Below are 17723 nucleotides of genomic sequence, written 5' to 3'. Positions count from 1 at the left end.
CCAGCGAGCAACACGGCAGCGCCAGCCAGGTGGGCAAGGACAAGAGAGAGCAGATGCCAACAAGGCTTGGAAGCTGGGCCAAGGGAGGTTTACGCTGGCCATTGGGAAGAACTTGTGCCCAGCGTGGGCCATCAGATACTGCAATGGCCTGACAGGGGCTGCTGGAGTCATCATTGTGGCACGGGTGCAAGGCAAGCCAGGCCGCAGCGCTCGGGCCCCGCTCTGCTGGCCATACTTGCCGCCATGGCTCCCAGCTTGGACTCAACATTCTCTCAGGGCTCTCTGCAGCCAGGGCGTTCTGTGCTTCTGTGACATCACAGCCTCTGGGGACGGCACGCTGGCTGGCAACTGTCCCCAGCTGTTGCTGCGCCCCAGAGCCCAGGCACAGCTGCTCGCAGAGAGACGCCCAGAGCCTCGGTGCTGCTGGCGGAGCACTATGGCTGCTCACGGCTCCTCCGCGCTGCTGCAGCTTTACGTGCTGCTGCTCTTGGCTCATCCCCTCGACCCTGTGAGCAAACCCGAGAGGAGCACGGGTGCCTCTCCTCTGGTTCCGGAGGATTTCGACCTGGAGGAGAAGGACTCTGCGCTCCTCTGGTGGGCGTCCAGGACACTCCTGCTCATTGACGTGCTCCTCATAGGAATGGCCATGGGATGGGCCCTTGGAAGAAGATTTCAGAGACGCTGGGGAGAGGTGAGGCAGGGGGTGGGGGGTCAGGGGCAGGTGGGATGGGGCAGACCTTGAGGGCCTCTTGGGCACCCTTTGGCCAATGCCCTGCGGCAGAAGGGGCCTGAGCTCCTGGCTGGGGAATGTGGCCCAGGGGCTGAGCTCCATGGACAGCACCAAGCAGAGGCGGCAGAGCTCTGCCTGCTGCAGCCTCTTCCCCGGGCCAGCCCAGCCCAACTGGGCCCGAGTCTCTGTCTCCCAGGCCAAAGGCAGCCCCACAGGTGCCGGCCCCGCTCTGCCTCTCTGCCTCTTCCATGGGGATCCCTGTGCTTTGCCTTGCAGCGGAATCTCCAGAGCCCTTCGGGCCGTGCGGGGCCCCGCCGCCATCGAAGACTCGGCTGTCCCACCAAGTTGATGCAGCTGCTCAGGCAAAACCGTGACCTGATGCGGCTGCACCTTCGCTACAGCTCTCAGCCGAGGAGGCCAACCACCAAGATGGCGGCAAAAGAGGGCAGTGACAGGAGACTCCGCACCTCCCCACAGCTCTGACCTCCGGCGTCGCGCTCCATCTAAAGAACCTTACGGGGAACGGGTGACCAGTGCCCAGCCCAGGCACTGCGACGTTCCCCACCTTACAAGTTAGCCACACCCCTGTTGTTGTTCGATTCCCCACCACGTTTCCCCCAAGAAGTTGACCTTTCCCTTAGTGTTCAGTTCTAAACAGTTGAAGCATTGAAGTTTTTTAGCCTTAAGATTCTTACCCCATAGTCTTCTAGTAACGTTGGATTGTAGATTTTAGAAGTAGTCAAGTGAATAAAGTTCACGTTTTCTACACGTTGCTGTGTCATTTTCTTGAGGTTGCACCTGAGACCTGGGGACTCCTTGAGAGATGGCTTTGCATGGCAGCTCCAGACTGCCTGCAATGGAGAGCCCCAGTGCCCCAGCAGGCTTTGCAAGAGGGCAGAGGGCAGCGGGAAAGAAGAAGGTGGCCAATATTCACCTGCCTCCACCTTCCAAGGAAGCTTGCAGTCAAACCCTGTCTGCCTTTAGGGGGGACCCTAAAGGCCCCGGCAGGCATCACCATGGCCCCAGGACGGGGGGCTTGCAGCACTCTGGGGCACCAGGAAAGGAGCAGGATCATCCCTGGAAAGCTGTCTGGAGACAAATCCAGAGACGTCTCCCCTGGCATCCAGGCAAGGGCTGAATACAGGCAGGCAATTAGATCCACAGGCTGCCTGGGCTATGGCACCAATCAGTCCTGCTTCATAGATTTCGGGGGGTGGGGTTATACATATATATATATATATATATATATATACGCATATATGTATATCTGTATCTACATCTGTATTTAGTTCTTTGTATTTATCCTGTTGACCCTCAAATAGGATTAGATTTCATTTTCCTACAAAACAAAACATCCGTTTTTTGATTTTTAGGAATCAACCATCTGTGCTCCCACTTTAAATCACTTCTCTCAAACTCATTCTGCATCTTGCTCCTTTCCAGCACCATCAAATACCTCTGTTAAAATACAGAGCATCAGTGGAAGGACGACAATCTTGTTACTTGCTGAAGAAAGTTAACTTGGATGACATACCTGCTTTTAAAAATCCAAGAGGAACAAAACCTACACATCAGCTTTAGAATTTCAAAAGCTGCTTCCTCAACTCTTCCACACCACTTTACTCTTTGGGGACATTCAGCAGCAATACCAAACAAGCACAGAAAAGAAATGGAAGAAGAAATGCAGATAGTCAACAGCTGACCACCTACCAAAATACATTTTAAATGCAGCTCCAAGTTCTCCAAGAGCAAGTTTGAAGTGTAAATGGAGACACTCACACAAAATTACTACCAGGTGGTACTTTTGGCATTTCCTTGGGCTTTCCTCTTCATTTTTTTTTTATCTCTCACCTAAAGCAAGAGAAAAAAACCCAAACAAACACAACCTTTCAGGCAGAGAAAAGATGTGGTTGCTCTTGAAGAAAGCATTTCATTCTGCCTGGAGAAGAAGCTGCTGGGAAAAATATTAGCTTTTAGCAAAATGGCACTGTGCTGTTGCACTTGTTCTAGCACTGGGAGAAAGAACAGGCCCGTCTGTAAGGCTCCTGCAGCTCACCCTGGCTGAGGGTCATTGACCACTGAGCACTGCAGGCATCACTGGCAACAACGATGGTGGAAAATGGGGAGGGAGCAGGATAAATAAATGTTTGCCATTGCCTTAGCCAAAAAAACCCCAGACATCAAAAGCAACCCACCCTCAAAACAAAGCTATGAAAATAGTTTGCCGCTGAATTTAAAGAACTTCAATTAACTCTATGATGTCTGCTTTTGGTTCAGCATTCATCAATCTGAATTTGAATATGCACAGGGTAATGAAAGGTAACTGAGGCTTAAAAATCATGTCTATTGACTTGTGCATAGCCTATGCTGAAGCACATTAAAAAGCAGCGTTTTGCTTGAAATCTGCACGGTATTAACTTCATTCAGTCTTACACTCACTAGGTAATTAAATACATGAAGAAATAGATTTTTTTTTTTTTATTAAGAATGCATTATTAATTAGGAAGGCATGGCTTTAGTAGAGTCTGCTGATACCAACATTACTCAGCTAAGTTCAAAGTATGAACACAAGAACTTGATGACAGAAGCAATGTTCATCAGAGCCTCAACAAGAAAGTTGCAGTTCCAAGTTTTTCAGATGTCCTACACTTGCTAAGGCACCTCCAGAAAGAGGAGTCAACTGAAAATAGCACAGGAAATTTGAAACCCATTTCTATATTTTTCTTTTTTTTCCTGAACTTTCTTGTGGGCAACAGAAAACTCCCAATATGTGGAATGCAATGTAGTTTTTATGCCAGAGTCATGAGTCATCCCCTCAGTTCCAACCTGATCCAATGCTCACTTGAATCTTGGAAAGGCTCAAATCAGCAAGATGAAATTTCAATTGTATTCATGAAAGGAGCTCTTTACTCTCCATTCCCCTCCCTCCCCCAAATACATCAGCACCAAGTGAGAAAGGCTCGATTTGAAAGATAATTATTACACAATTAAACTTGGACATAGCTAGTTTGCTACAAGTTCCAGCAGACAGACAAACAAGAGCAGAATCAGAGATTATCAACCTCAATAGAAATTCCAGCTCATGCTTTCCCCAAAAGCCTCATTTAATTTATCCAGGATTAAAAAATAAAAGAGAAATGAAAAAAAATCACATAAAAGCATTTCACATAGTATATAGTGAAATACTATCATTTCCACCTGAAATATTCATCATCATTATTATGTTTTTCCATAGTAAATTACAAAGTCTCCTGCACCCATCTTCCCAATATCTCATTCTAAGTGCTTGCTACTTTAATCCCTTAGGAAGCAAAAGGAGCCTCAGGTGTCTCTGGATCAACAGAAACTAAACAACACAGCTTGACAAAGTATATTAAATTGTCAATCAACTCAATAAAGAACTCCCACTCCAGAGATAGCTATCACCAGCTGATGAATTTGGCTAGGGCAGGTTTAGTGAAGAAAAACTAGGTCTTTATTACCAAATCAGTTAGGAGTTGTTCTACCGTACTGCCCGTAGGATGGGAGTATAAACACCATATTCTTCACAGCCTCATGCACAAAGAATTCCACCTTCAAATTAAGGCTGCTTTGGAGTTGGACCAAACCAATGAAAACTCACTCATCAAACACAGTGATGGCAGCATGCTCAGTCTTTGCAATACAAAACTGGCAACTAACAGCACATTCCTGATCCTATCTCCAAGGCTGAGTGTACAGAACTGCAGTGGTGGCCAGGCCCTCGCTGACTGCCAAACCTCCAGCCATCATCCCTTCCTCTCACAGCGACAGGGCAGAAAATAACAACAGCAGAAACTAGATTTTTAGCTTAAGCTAAAACCACAAAGGTCATTGATGAAACAGACTGGAGTGCTTTAGAAACTAGCACGCAGACTTAGCTGAAAACAAATCTTATTGATCACCAATTACAATGAATACTTAATTCTGTTATTCTGCATTATTATTAGACAGTCAGAGACAGCCAAGCTGACCTCAAGCATGCTGAAGCATCGGGGCCAGGCAGTGCACATCTTCCCAGGAGCTGATTTACCCATCGTTCTCAAGTGAATTCACCTGCACACAGCCCCACCGTACAACTGCTAGGCTGCAAAATAAGAAAATAGCTCTGCTTAAGAGTCAAACCCCAGGACATAGACCATATGAAAGGAAGAATGAAACCTGCAGCATTTGGTTGACCTTCAATGCCCTGAGAAGATGACAAATTCCCCAAGATGAACAAGTGCCCAAAATACAAAGCAAAGGACTGACTTTTAGGGATCAAATGTTAAATAGGCCTGTGAAATTGGAGTTGTTAGGTTGCACATGAAAGAAGGGAAAAAAGAAAAAACCATCCCAACCCTCAACTGCAATTTTACATCCCTCTTGGAAAATTTGCTTTAATAAGAGAGAGGAATGGATACAACCTTCCCCTCACCTGGAGATTTTAATCAATTCAAGCCATTTCAAATCTGGCAAGAAAGCCCTACCACAGTCCCCATCAAACAACATTGCCTTTCATTTTTGCTTCTCATGACTACTTCAGAGCAGTCTAAATAACAGCAAAGAAGGAAATTCAAGTTGCAATTCAAACACTAAGCTCTGGAATCCCATATTGCCTTCAAACAACTGCATGAAACACTAACTTCATGCTCTATGCTCTCCAATACATAGAAGCCATTTATTTGCATAGCCTTTGGCTGCTAAAGATGGAACCTGCATTTCTAGGAGCAGATGGGCCTGATTCTCACCTTCCCCCGACACACATGAGCAGTGTGGGCCCTGCCTTTCTGGGCACCTCACACTTACTTGATTCAAACTCTTGACTTTGCTCTCTGGAACACTGCCCTTCCTGAATCCAGCCCAAGCTACAAAGCAGCCACACACCTGCTGAAGTTGCCATTCTTGACATCTGCCTCTCCCCATCAGGATGCCTTGCAAAAACTATTAGGATCCAATGCTGCCCGTGTCTGCTGCAAGGAGGAGCTCTCTGGCTTTTTTACTCCTATCTTTAGAACATTCTCTTTCTAAGGTCATGACAGCTGGGTACAAATACAGAGCAACACCTTGAAGCATTAACAAACAGAAGCAACAGAAAACAGAAGCTGCTGCATTTCCTGTGGCCATTTGAGGGTGAAACTGCAAGTGTGAAAATATTGCAGTTCTGTCATTCAGGAAGAAGCACACGTTCCAAAGGAAATCCATTCAAAGCAGATTATACAGCATAGATTTGTTATCCATTTGAAGTTATTAACTGGAAGACAAAGAAAGATTTCTTTGGTAGCCTCACAGGTTTATCTTCATCATTTATAATAGGACAGTTACTCTGCTTTAAATATAAGTGGTTTCTTTCCCCCAACAGTCTCATCTACCTCCTCACCAAGCTGATACGGAATAGAGGAGCACAGATCGTGTGAGGAACAGATTTGGAATTACATAAATGGACTTACCATGTGGCTACAGCTGATATTTCCAGCTCTGTGGCCTAAGAGCATCCATCCAATGTCCTGCCAGTCCAGCACTTCCTGATGGTATTTGCAGCCACTGCTTCCACAGAAGTCAGAACAACGCACTTCTCCTTTGAGGTCATCTGGCTGCTGCAAGTGCAACAATGGAGCGACCAAGTTCCAGTTGCAAGGTCAGCATTACAAATTTAAAACCTTCCTGGTACAAAAGGTAAAGGCTCTCCAATCCTGCTGGAAACAAGAGCTTTGAAGAAACCTAACTCTTCCAACTTCAGCTTGCTTCCAACTTGACGGTATCAGCTTTTTTAGATAATAAAGGATTGTCTGTAGATTACTGTGGATTAAAATTAGAACTGCAAACCTTAGTCTCAAGTTTGATGGTGTGAGGAAGGTGATGGTCCTTCTTCTCCATCCCTGGAATCACCATCATGCACTCTCTTCATTATCTCCAAGAGGTATTGTTTTTTTCAACGTGGATAAACTATTTTAGGAAGTTTGGAACAGGGAGAATGGCTGCCTTCCATACAAATCAAACAGGTTCCATTTCCAAGTGATTACAATTGTATCAAAGTCTTCAGGCCCAAATAGGTGTAGCCGCTGTGAAATACAGAAGCCCTTATGAAAGGCTCACTCAGAAGGTGTGAATAGAATAAAAAAGAAATTCATTATAAAAAAATGAAGAAGGAAAAAACCTTCATTCCCAGCACTGCAGAATTCCACCCGAGTAAAATCTCACTCACTTTACAATGAAAGGAAAATATTTGAGTGGTGGTGGCAGGGACAAGGCGAGGATATACGGTGCCAGGGAGGATTCTGCACTTAGAGATGCTGAGTATCCAGCCAAGAGACAGAAATTCATAGCAGAGCAAGCTTCTACAAACTGAAAATACACTTGGCTCGGGTAGGTTTCAGGCCACAACTTTGATTCTCCAGAGGCCAAAATAAAGAACTGTTCAGTCCTTTTTCCTCCCCAGCTCATTCCTGGGTTCGCTCCTCCACAGTTGGTAAAAGAGAAAAAGAGTCTCATACAGAACAAGGATGTAGGAGCTTTTCCCCCCGTGGCAATTAATGTGAAAAAGGTGAAAGAAAAATACCTGCTCTGCATCTTGTGTTTATCTGCCATGTTAAACCACATTCTGAGTTCAGCTCTTCTCAGAGGTACGTACTTTCTAAAGTTTACTTTCATTTTTTGGGTCCAAAAGGTATTACTACAAGTAAACTTCCTCCTGAACAGTCTGCCAGAGAAGAAGAAACAGCAGTGTTCTCTATCTGCCACCAAATTTTACATCCTGTCCTATAATCTTATTTCCATAAGCTCAAAGTCATTGGGGAAGGCTGAGAAGGGTCTACATTTGTGCATCCTAGCAGGATTCTGGGCTGGAAAATATCTCTGCCTAGTGTTCTTGGCTTAGTGGATCCCAATGACTTTACACCACTGAGGGTCTGCACTCATTTGTACTAAATGAATGTAAGGACACTTCCATTAGAAATACAAATTTACAAATGCATTGCCCCACAGGCCTGTATGAGTAGCTCTACTTTAGGAGAATTATCAGATGCTATGGCTGAAGATAATTTATGGTATCTGTGTCATGAACACAACCCTACAGCCTTGGAATATAGTTTCTAGCAATAAAATATTTGGCATGCCATGTGCAATGGTGGCCAAAAAGAAAATTAATGTCATCAAAGATAAGGGACCCTACCAACATTTTAGGAGAAGCGTTATTAAGATGGAATTCTCTATTTCAGCTCATTGTGAAGTTGTTTGATGTCTCAGTGTCACATCTAATACTCCTGACCAATGACACAAGACACTGTACACAGGTTTCAGTGAGTGCAAAGATGTGTTCCTATGCATCACTTTTCTACTGGAGTTACCATGATGAGAAACTCTGCTGTTAACCTGTCTTTGGATTTATCCATCTTTTCTCTGCTCTTGATCAAATCTAGGATAATTTTTATAAGATCAAATAGAGAGAGAGGCTGGAAGAATAGCTCATCTGAATGCAAATGAGCTCCTTCTCCCCCCTACACATCTCTCAAGGCTTATCTTTTTATTACTCTCACAGAAAGCAGGACAGTCTGCTTAGAGCCAGGGGCTAAATCAGAAAGGACTTGACAAGCCACTGATAACATGGCACTTTCAGAATATATTCTCTACTCTAAGCTCCAGTGACTAAGGGTGAATCATAAAATTGTACAAGCTTAGGATCTGTTTTTTACATGAAGACTTATGAAAATTTAAGTGTACTTTATCACCTGAAATCAACTTTTATCTTGAACATCTACAACACACTACAGTCATAGGCCAGAAATACGACTGCCAGGGAATAGAAATGAAATAGAACTTTTACTTACTAGATTTGAGGTTTTTTGCCTTGCTTTAATAATTTGAGCTCTGCCATGGTGCCAGTGATGCAGTACTAGTAGCTGGGTTTCCCAAGAGTCCTATCATGTTTATTTAGGTTCCCAGAGGAAATAGAAGTGAAGAGCTAAATCAGTACCACCCATCATAAAGCTGGGCATGCACAGATGGATACAAACACACTCAAGCCTTCCAAAGCACCAGCTTTCTACCCCACCTCCAAACCCTAAAGGAGCACCCAGACCAGGCACCACAAGGAGCTGATGGTTGCAGCTCTTGTCTCTTTGAAGCCTACACCAAGTAGTTAATAATTCCACCTCAAATCCATTCTGCATCTTCTGTTCACCTCTGCAGTTTTGCTGCTACATAATAGCAACCAGGAACAATTTCACTACAAATGTACTGATGTTACAATTTACTTCAAAACAATACCTGGGCCTGCTTCTTTTCAAAGCCTGTTCAATTTTTAATGTAAAACAGAAAAATAACCCCTCTTCACATGGATCATCACTGTTAAGCCTTGCCTACGTTCTCAGCTTTTCTTATTTAACTTACAGGATAATGAAACGTATTGAAATGGGATTTCAAGGTAGACAAGGGATGGGAAGGTATGTGTTGTTTGAGAATCCTCAATATCAGCAGACAATTTGCTGAAGCCAAATCATTTTTCTCCCAAGCAAAATAACCACTTAGTGTTTTTATCCTCCCTGGTGTTTCCAGCAAGAGCACTATTAGCTCTGTAAATACAGAGTTACTGGCTATTTGAATGTATACATTTAACAAACTATTTCATTATTAGGACACTCTGCTGAAGCAGTATTGTATTTTTAAAAATGCTTAAACAAAATACTTGCTTTATGAAGGAAAAGTGTTTTGAATCACAATTTTGCCCTCCTTTATCCTTATTAAACAGCACTGATTTCCTAGTCTATGGGTAAATGGTTAAACTGAATGTGGCACAGATTTGCTGTTGCTGCTGAATACATCTTCTGCTATACTGCCAATTATCAGAGGAAAATTTAAAATCAAAAGATGTTGTTAAGAAAAATAACCAACATTATTTCTTCTTGACCCTTGAGTGCTAAGGTTACTTTTCAATCTCTTCTATTATTCCTCACTCTCAGAACAGAGCAAGCCTGGTCTTGCTATATCTAATCCAACTCCAAGTGCCATTTCTTTCCAACTCATTTTCACAACTTACACCTCTTTCAGTTGTGACTTTTTTATCATTTGTAGCTTTTGTTTGTTTGTTTCCCTTCAGCCACAGGTAACAAATTCTAGGCCATGTGAAATATAAACCAGATAGATACAGTACATCAGCTATGGGGGTTTGGGGTTTCTTTTCCTTTTCTGGATAGTTACCACAGGTAACAACAATTTCCCTACTTCTCCCACACAAAAACCAGCACAAGCTTCCCAAAATGCAGTTTTTGAAAAGGCATGCATGTAGGACCATAATTACATGCAGACCAGTGGAACTGCTTCACCAAAGGGGAAAATTAAAGGAGACCAGCTAACCAATAGGTTAGCAAAAGGGGAGCGTTAATGGATCAATTGATCAATTTAAGTGCCAAGTGTCCAGAGAAGCTTTCAAAGGTGATAACTGATTTTAGTACCACTGTAGGGACAGATTTGAATTGTGCACTATAGCAGTGCTGTTTCAGCCATTATATGACTGAATTATTACTATTTCTGTAACAACTTGGATGTAAAACTTGACTCTGGGCTGAATTGCATCACTTAAGGGAATTCAGGAGGAAATAATTTTACACGTTCAATGAAATTAAATGTATTTTGCATTCCTGATGTCACCATTTGCCAACCTTGAACAAATTCTGTGCCAAGCTTGTTAGACAAAACCCGTGCACCGGCATAACCTATGCTGGTATCTTCCAGACAAGGAGAGAACCAGAAGGAAGCCTCAGTGTGCCCCAAGAGGTTTAAATCCATGTGTTCATTAAGAGAGCTGAGGACAAACAAATCAAGGAAATAAATAGGAAGAGAGAGAGGTAGGCTGACATAAACACTTCTGCCTAACTCAGGGTATGCCTCCCCAAATCCATATGCAGATACAGTAATTCTAACCTCTCCCTGCCCCTCCCGAGTAAATTAGCAGGTCTAAACTTCAGAGCAAAGAAAACAGAAATCTCCAAAGGTTTCATGGCTTCATCTGTTATAGAGTAATTATACCCTGACACACCAAGTTCCTCAATCAATATTTACTCCTCCTCCTACTGATTTAAAATTAGAAAGCAAGCACCATATCCATAACGCAATGATTCTGAAACCAAAGAGCTAAGACTCTCCTCCCAATTAAAATGCAGCAAGTAGATTGGTTTTAACACTCAGTGGCATTCTTTTTATGGACTCTTATTCCTTCATAGACCACACAGTTATAAATAATCCATGCATAGAGCAATTAGGCATTTTTCTTGTTTTATGAGTTTCAGACCCTATGCCTGTGCAAGTGTCCTAAAGTATTCAAAACCACTACAATGCAACAAAACACATTTAAATCCCTACATTAAGAGTAATTGAATAATTCTGATATTTAATTGCTCTTCTTCTGTCATAGGATTACAGTCCTTTGAGTAAATCACACAATTACTGAGTGCAGACCAAAGAATGACTGTTCCCCAAAGTCATTTTAGACAAGAGCATCTTTAGCACCTCTAAAGGATTAAATGTGATGATCAAGTAGGACACTGACAAATTTGAGGACCTGAAATACTCACACAAACAAAACAGAATGGAAACAACAGAAAGTGACTTCCACACTTTTTATGGTAGAGAAGCAATAGTTTGGATTTATTTTCTAAGACTGATCTCACGTGCTTATAGGATCCTGTGAATGACAAGAGAGTTGGGTGAGTGAAACCAGAGAGAAAACTCTGCTTCAGTGGCCTCACACCAAGACTCACATGGTTCTTCTATTCTGTGCAGAACTTCATGACCCATAACAAGAGTGACTTGAGACCTCACTACCAATTTTGAGTGGAATTTGTGTAATAGCAAAGCCTTCAGAAATGATGCAGCAATTTTAAGCAAAACTAGAAGATTTAAATTCATTCGTTTCTCCATTGAAAGGAAACAGTACTTTGGATATTTGGGGGCAGATTAAAAAGATGAGTTCTGCATCCTCTGACCCCATATTTTGCCTATTAATCATTTTTAATAAGCAGGAGAATGTTACTGACATTACACATTAGAACAGGGAGTCAAGTAGAAGTGGGTGTAAATTACTGACCTAGGGAATAAATCTGCAGTGCTCTGCCACTCCTGTGAGCCAGCTCTTCTGATTTACCTGAGAGCTTCACATTCCAGAAAATTAATACAAGAGGTTTTTTCTCAAATTTTCAAGCCCACTGGCTTATTGTTGATCACGACACAGCATTATTTGTTAATAATCACACTCTGGGCTCACCACAGAATTACAATCACCTAGCAAGAATCCCATATGCAGTTGGATACAATACACAGATGCATTTCTGTTCATTATTCAGAAGTAAATAAAAAAGTAGAAGGACTAGAGTTTCATGAACGCTTGTGTTTCACTTACTAAAACATAGGCAGGGTGCCACTGGGAATATCAAAAGCAGGCATGTTTCTGGAATTACAGCCCTACCTCTCTGAGAACTCTGAAGTGCATGGGTTTATTTTTCTATGCAAGCATTAACCATTCACAAAAACCCATTTTGACAGAACATTCATAGCAAGAGATTCCATATCATAGTAATGTAATGTTCATATGAAGAAATGCTTGAAGCATTTAGGCACTTCATGAAATAACTGAATGAAGCACACAGCGTCACTCAAGTAATTTTTCCAAGTGACTCAAAGGTTGTAGCTCTTTCATAAAATGACTGGTGTCAGAATATGACCAACATAAATATCATTTCTCCTGCTTGTTTCAAAAATCTGCAGTAGCACACCAGAGAATCAGACCCGCACTGCGCCACATCATGACCTTGGGAACAGAAACCAAATCCTGGCCCAGGAACTATTGGTGTTTTGTTAGCCAGAGATAGTGTTCACAATAATTTAAAGCACAAATGGCTGCTAGGAAGAAGAATAGAAGGCAAGGATGATAAAAACGGGGCTGTTTCCCATGAGAAGTCCAAGAGCTGTCTATTACTCCAACAGCAACCTCAAGCTGATCAAGTTCCACAAGCACTGTTTTGTCTGGAGGATGGAATGAATTCATGTCCAACAATGCAAAACTTCCCGAGGAGTTCTTAATAAAACAACGAGGGTTTGGGGCAAAAATAAATAACAGAATAGACTACTTTTTAAGCTAAATATTGAAACAAGGACTTCTTTTCAGAGTGCTTTTCAAATATTCAAGATTTGTTTTGAAAACAGAAAAAAACCCCACTGATTTGTATGTGGTATTTACAATAAACTGATTGAGTGGCAGCAACATTATGTACACATTTGAAACTGTTGCCATTAAAAAAGGGAAATGATGAAATTTAGTTTCAAGCCTTCTCTGAAGTTATTTTTGTAATGTGAGTTAGATCCTTAGTGCATGCAATAGTGGTGGGAGGGAGAGGGGGAAGTTGCAATGTCCGTGGATGATTAGGATTCTTTTTAAAAATGCCGCCATCTGTGTTAATAAAATGTACATACTTTTGTTTTGCTTAGAAACCCTGAAAATGGCATTCATGTGGGCATATTTCATGGCTGGGGCTCTCTAAGATATGAAATAGTTTGCAAAATACTGATCCTGAGCACCATTCATCAGAGGATCCAAACATGCATTAGCTCTTCAAATTAATTGGTGTTGGCAATCTTGCTTAAAACTTCCACAGCAACACTTTCTGTGTGAGGTCTGCCGGGGAAAAAGTTTGCAGAATCATATCTCTTACTTTTCACAATTCAATAAAAGTCCTGCAGAGAATCAGGTATGAATGATCTTATATTAATTATCATGTTCAGCTTTACCTTTGAGACCTGTCACACTGGAATTTAAAATTCATCTCTAAGTATGTGATAGGGAAAAAAAAGTTATGCATTACCTTATGGATGTTTCCCACTGAAACACGTCCTTGTTCCTTAACTATTTAAATTGACTTCACTTGGGTTCTGTTTTTATTCTTGGGTTTACTATGTTTTAATGGTTACAGGGCTATTAAACTGTGAAATAGCTGTGGCCTCCATTTTCCTTTTTTGATCTCATCCATGGAGATAACAAAAGCCGGGTCAGCTCTACTGAAAGAACGTTGACCCTGCAGAGATGCTGAATCCAGGCTCTCCGGCTCCATCTTCTGGTACAAAGGTACCTAAGAAAGCAGTACTCCCCTAGGTAATTTTACCTGCCATAATGTCTTTAATATAGTACAGGATTCCAGCAAAAATGAGATTATTCATAATGTATGACAAGATCTGAGTTGGTGCTTACTTCATTGAAAGACAATAATTTGCTCTCCTCATTTCTCACAGATTTTCCCCATTTCTTCTAATCCCCAAGATATGATGGAATTAGTCTCAAAGATGCTTCCATCTACAGGGACTAGATAAAAATAATTTTGGAATTATATTCAAGATTGAAACAGACTCAAAATAAACCTTAAAATCTTCTGGGATTCACTTACTACAGATGTCATGTAACATGCACAGAGTTTGAACAAATCATTCCAATCCGCACAGGAATAACAGAACCAACCCAAAACCAAATCCTTGACCCCTTAGAATTTAAAATTTCACAGAATTTCTATGGGTTTAGATACATAACTCACATTACAATGAACACTAAGAACAAAACTCTAGAAACCTTTTTCTTGTATATATAAATGCTGAATAATCTAAACTATTCCAGTGCTAAAACAACTCCGTTTTAAGCAAAATTTAAACTAAAACACAGGAAAAAGCAAATCACGTTGTTAAATCTGGTCCAAACCCACCTTGTTCAAGCAGTGTGTTACTTATGGTCTCTTCAAGATTAGGGAGTGCTTTAAGCTGCTGCTGTTCACACTAATACTTGCTTGAAGAACTTGAGCTCAAAAAAGCCAAAGGAGATTGCCCTCAATGCACAAACAGCTCCACTGTGCATGGCTTTCTGACACAAAAGCCAAGGAAATATTAATCCCCAGGTTTTTCAGGATCAGTAAAATTTGGGTCCTTAAAAATTGCAGTCTTGGAGATTAACTTAGGAATTTAGATTTCTGTTAGTCATTTTAAATATTTATGATGTTTAGAAGCACTTGTAACAGGCACCAGTATCACAATATTCCACTACTGCTGCAGCTTCATTTTTTTCTGATATTTATAATTATTCATGATAGGCACCAGAATCACAATATTCCAGTATTGCTGCTACTGCCAAGTTCATTTTAGCAAAGTCAAAGCACTGAACTGTGCTGAACTACACTATTTGGTTCAGAGTTTTCCAAGATGTACAGGAAGAGACTGTATCTGAAGGATAGTTCACCCCATAGTTTCAACTCTTATGTGCCTGCCCAAATGATTGTCACGTGAGCTACAGGAATGGCTGCGAGACTGAAAGAGGAAATGCAAGTGGCTCTCTTACCTGCCTCAGAAAAATTCTTTGTGCTTTGAGGTTTTTGAGTGAAGAACGGCATTGAAGATCACAAAGAGCAGTGATTACTTGATTAGTCCAGGCAGATGTCTACATATTCATTTTTCTGGAATGGAGAATACAGAGTTCTGTAATTCTAAAACTGGATTTCAAGGGGGCAAGGGAGAGCAGAGTTGGCAATATTTTCCATTTGAATAAAGCTTCCATCATTATTTCAAATTACAAAAAAATGATCATTCTTTAGTTATGGCTTCTTACTGTGTGACAATGGAAAAAGCTAGCACAGTAAACCATTTGCAATCAAAAAAATGTAACAGGGAAAACTTATGGAGAGTAACAATAAAAGCACATTAAACAATGGGTGAATGCTTCAATGGAACTTAAAGGAAGAAAGCTTTTAAAAATTTTCTTCTAACATTTACTGTACAGTCACACCAAATGTGAAGATTTTAAGTTCTAGGAAGTTTTGTTGCTCCCTGCTTTCTTCTAGTTTACTGCACAGTGCATTATTTACATAAAACAGAATTTCTTCTGTGGGAAAGGCTTGCATGGTACTTCAAAGCCTGAATAAATCAGGGACTGCAGCTTGAACTAACAAAAAAATCATCCAAAAAATTCCTTTCAATATCTGCATTGTATTACCTTATCATGCTACCTGTCTAGCTGAGTTATTCAGGTATCCACACCAGAAATGACAGACAATGTCTCTCTATGATGATGTGATGTTACTTCAAATGAAAAAAAACAATAAATAAAAATCACAGATTAATTTCCCATACAAATGATGACTCACTACTCCCAAATCCTTCCTTATAGCAGGATGCTCACTTCAGTCTGGAAGTCTTCATGTTGCAGCCTGCAGGAATCAGCTTATTTCCTGTCAAGGGCTGGAAAGCCTTACAGGAACTGGTTTTGGTTGAAGAACTTCTCCAAGGTGCTTACCTGTGGGACTTATCCAGGTAAGGGATGTTAGCTCCCTCTTCTTTGAGGTTCAGTGTCCAACCACTCCTACTGCTGGTAAGAAGAACAGAAGAAACATCTGCCCATAGCAAGGACTGCACTGGTGGGCAAAGTCCAAATTCCATCCTTCAGGGAAAAAGAAACAAAGGCTGAGGAATTCATGTCTGTTCAAAATTTCATCCTTGACTACTGAAAGCATTGGAAGCACATGTGTATGTTTAAAAATGGAATTGTCCTCATTTAAGAATAAAAATAATTTCATCCCATCACCATTTTTCTTGGTCCAATCCTGAACTGCAGATCCAAACAGCTGAGAAAGCATGGAATAGTCTGCTGGACAGCATTAAAATGAGCAACTCCTGTATCTTCCTAAGATAAGAACACAAATCACAAAGAAAGGCACTCTGAGAAAAAATTTCTTAGAGGAAGACCTCAATTATTTTCCAGCAAGGCAGGTAATATGCATTTGGCTATTTGTTAGAAAAAAAACCAAAAAACAAACCTGTTTTTATACAAGATTTTACTCATATATTAACTATCACATATTTTGCAAAACAAAAAGAGACCACAGCAAAGTAAAATCCCAATTTTTTCCTATATTTAAGCTGTGATAGTATGTCTGAAATGGGAATCCAGAGCCTCACCAGATTAATATCACCACTTGGACCAGAGAATTTGCCATATCCACTTCTTCTGGTTTCGTTCAGTTGGAGCTTCTGTTTGTACAGTGATGATGGCTCTTGAACATTCTGGGATTTAAAGTAGTCCCTGAAGAGATGGCTGACAAAAATATGATGTTACTTTTAAGATGCTTTTTAATTATTTCTACCCTCATCCAGAACCTTCTGAGGAGACTTGAAGAATTTTGAGGAATTTTTCTTAGATTTTGTGGAAACTTGTGGAGGTTTTGTGTGATTTTTGTGTGATTTTGTGGGATATTGAGGCGATTTAGGGATCTTGAGGGATTTTTCATGTATTTTGTGGGAATTTGTGGAGATTTGGTGGGATATTTTTCTAGAATTTGGTCGTGTTTTGAGAAGATTTAGGGAATTTTGTGTTGTTTTTTCTTGAATTTTGTGGGAAACTGTGCTGATTTTATGGGGCGTTTCTGGAATTTGGTCAAGTTTTCAGAAGATTTAGGGAATTTTGTGAGATTTTTCCTGGAATTTTGTTGGATATTAGGGAGATTTTGTGGGATGCTTGTGGAACTTTGAGGGACTCTTCTGGAATTTGGTGAGATTCTGTAGAGAACTGACGAATTATCAGGGATTTTTCATGTATTCTGTGGGAATTTGTGGAGATTTGGTGGGATTTTTGTGGATTTTGGCCGTGTTTTTAGAAGATTTAGGGAATTTTGTGTGATTTTTCTGGGATTTTGTTGGATATTGAGGACATTTTGAGGGATGTTTCTGGAATTTGGTGGGGCTTTTCAAGAATTTTGTGGTATTTTGAAAAGATTTAGGGAATTTTGTGGTGTTTTTTCTTGAATTTTGTGGGAAATTGTGGTGATTTTATGGGGCGTTTCTGGAATTTGGTCGAGTTTTCAGAAGATTTAGGGATTTTTATGGGATGTTCTGGGAATTGGTGGAGATTTTGTGGGACATTCCTGTGAATTGGTAGGGTTTTGAAATGATTTAGGGAGTTTTGTGGGACTTCTCTGGAATT

The 17723-nt window shown here is 41.0% G+C and overlaps 1 long non-coding RNA gene across 1 annotated transcript; it reads right to left on the bottom strand.

The window, feature by feature from the left end:
* Positions 1-13719: 13719 nt before the first annotated feature.
* Positions 13720-16179, bottom strand: LOC147651971 (uncharacterized). The gene is made up of 4 exons (XR_015290063.1): positions 16041-16179; positions 15090-15204; positions 14464-14618; positions 13720-14072 (listed from the first exon to the last, which is right to left on the bottom strand). It is a non-coding gene; the product is annotated as an uncharacterized LOC147651971 (long non-coding RNA).
* Between the last annotated feature and the right edge of the window lie 1544 nt (positions 16180-17723).

Source organism: Cyanistes caeruleus, chromosome 8 (assembly GCF_971803275.1).
Source record: "Cyanistes caeruleus chromosome 8, bCyaCae1.hap1.1, whole genome shotgun sequence".
NCBI classification, from domain to species: Eukaryota; Metazoa; Chordata; class Aves; order Passeriformes; family Paridae; genus Cyanistes; species Cyanistes caeruleus.
This window is presented reverse-complemented; position numbering and strand designations above follow the sequence as displayed.